General features: G+C 19.8%; 1 long non-coding RNA gene across 1 annotated transcript in view; it reads left to right on the top strand.

The window, feature by feature from the left end:
• The window catches only part of LOC137634280 (uncharacterized), a 3849-nt gene that overhangs the window by 1081 nt on the left and 268 nt on the right, over window positions 1-2500 (top strand). Inside the window, exon 2 of the long non-coding RNA XR_011042501.1 lies at window positions 95-158. This is a non-coding gene — a long non-coding RNA (uncharacterized lncRNA). The remainder of the gene's footprint in view (window positions 1-94; window positions 159-2500) is intronic.

A 2500-nucleotide genomic window follows, 5' to 3' on the forward strand; every position in this document is an offset into this window, starting at 1 on the left:
TAATCTCTCTCTCTCTCTCTCTCTCTCTCTCTCTCTCTCTCTCTCTCTCTCTCTCTCTCTCTCTTCCAAAATATATCTAATAACACTATTTCAGATCGCCGGGAAGTGGAAGGGCATCACCAACTGCTGGTGCAGACGATAAAGCTAAGTCTGATAAAGTAAGTTAATTTGATTTTGATAAAGTAATTTGATTTAAATCTAATAAAGTAAGTTAATTTGATTCTGATAAAGTAATTTGATTTGATTCTGATAAAGTAATTTGATTTAAATCTGATAAAGTAATTTGATTTAAATCTGATAAAGTAAGTTAATTTGATTTAAATCTGATAAAGTAAGTTAATTTGATTCTGATAAAGTAATTTGATTTAAATCTGATAAAGTAAGTTAATTTGAATCTGATAAAGTTAGTTATTTTAAATCTGATAAAGTAAGTTAATATAAATCTGATAAAGTAAGTTAATTTAGCGTATATAATTAATTGATATCTATTTATCTATTTTTTAATATACACTTTTTTATTGTTAATTGGGGCTCATATTTTTTAATGTAAAATTTGAAAATTAAGAGTGAAATAAGTCTAACAATTAGATTACTTAATATATTTATTGATTCATAAAATGTCATAAGATATAACCTATATAATTTTATTGTTTCTTCACAATATATTTCTAATGGACGATGATGGAACAAGAGATTCATGATCCAATATAATTCAAAGTCAGAATTAAGTATATATTTTATTTTACAGGAAAAGGTATTTTTATATAAATATATACTAAAACTTCAAAAGGATATGTTACTGCAGAAATAAATTTTGCACTTAAAATCACTCTCTAATTTGAGGAAAAATTAATTTTCTTTCACAGTTCAAATAAATTGATTTTTAGAGCAATTTTTTTTACAAAGAAAAATTTATAAAGTATATTTTCCATAAAAAAGTATATCACATTCTAATTTGAGAAATAAATAATTTTTTTTTCACAGTTCAAATAGATTGATTTTTAGAGCATTTTTTTTTTACAAAGAAAAATTTATAAAGTCTATTTTCCATAAAAAAGTATATAATTTAAAGTAAAATTGTTCAGTTCAAATAAATTGATGTTTAGAGCATTTTTTTTACAAAGAAAAATTTATAAAGTCTATTTTCATAAAAAGTATATAATTTAAAGTAATATTTTTCAGTTCAAATAAATTGATGTTTAGAGCATTTTTTTTACAAAGAAAAATTGATAAAGTCTATTTTCCATAAAAAAGTATATAATTTAAAGTAATATTTTTCAGTTCAAATAAATTGATGTTAAAGCATTTTTTTTACAAAGAAAAATTGATAAAGTCTATTTTCCATAAAAAAAAGAATATAATTTAAAGTAAATTTTTTTCAGTTCAAATAAATTGATGTTTAAAGCAACATTTATTTTTCACAAAGAAATTTTATTAAGTATATTTTCCATAAAAAAGTATATAATTTAAAGTAAAAATTTTCCGTTCAAATAAATTGATGTTTAGAGCATTTTTTTTACAAAGAAAAATTTATAAGTCTATTTTCCATAAAAAAAAGTAAATAATTTATAGTAAAATTTTGTATCACTTGAAGAAATTAATTTTTCAAAGAGAAATATGTGCATTGTAATTGGACATTTTGTATTGAAGGAAAATATTAATTTTGTTTATACGAACATTCTACTTCGACCTAATCTTAATATTCTAAGATAAATTATAAATGTTCCTATAAAATTAGAAAAACAAAAATCCTCAAACATAAACGTAAAGTTCCTACCATCATAGAATTTTTTTTCTTATTAATTTTATTTTAAAGAAAATACTTTTTTGTTTACATAAACATTATACTTCAAAGTAATATTAAAATTTAAGAAAAAAATTATAACTTTTCCTATAAAATTAGAAAATAATTTAGAAATCCCTTAAACATAAACGTAAAATTTCCTTCTATTTTAGAAAATTATTTAAAAAAAAAAAAGTAATTCATTAAACATAAAAGTCTCCAATAAAGGTTTATATAGGAAAGTATTAAAACTTTTCCTATAAAATTAAAAAAAAAATTTAAAAACCCGTTAAACATAAACGTAAAATTTCCTTCTATTTTAGAAAATGATTAAAAAATCATTCATTATACATTAAAGTCCCCAATAAAGGTTTAAATAGGAAAATATTAAATATGAAATTTCTTAGATAAATTATAACTTCTAATAAGATTTGAAAATGAAAAAAAAAAAATTCTTTAAACAAAAATGTAAATTTCCTATCAGCCTTTGAAAATGATTTAAGAAATTAATTAATTATACATAAAAAAGTCTCCAATAAGAATTTATATATGAAAATATTAAATATGAAAATTCTAAGATAAATTATAACTTCTAATAAAATTTGAAAATGAAAAAAAATTCCTTAAACAAAAATGTAAGATATCCTTTCACCTTTGAAAAGGAATTAAAAAATTAATTAATTATATATAAAAGTCCCCCAATAAAGGTTCAAATAG

The sequence above is a fragment of the Palaemon carinicauda genome, chromosome 44 (assembly GCF_036898095.1).
Source record: "Palaemon carinicauda isolate YSFRI2023 chromosome 44, ASM3689809v2, whole genome shotgun sequence".
NCBI classification, from domain to species: Eukaryota; Metazoa; Arthropoda; class Malacostraca; order Decapoda; family Palaemonidae; genus Palaemon; species Palaemon carinicauda.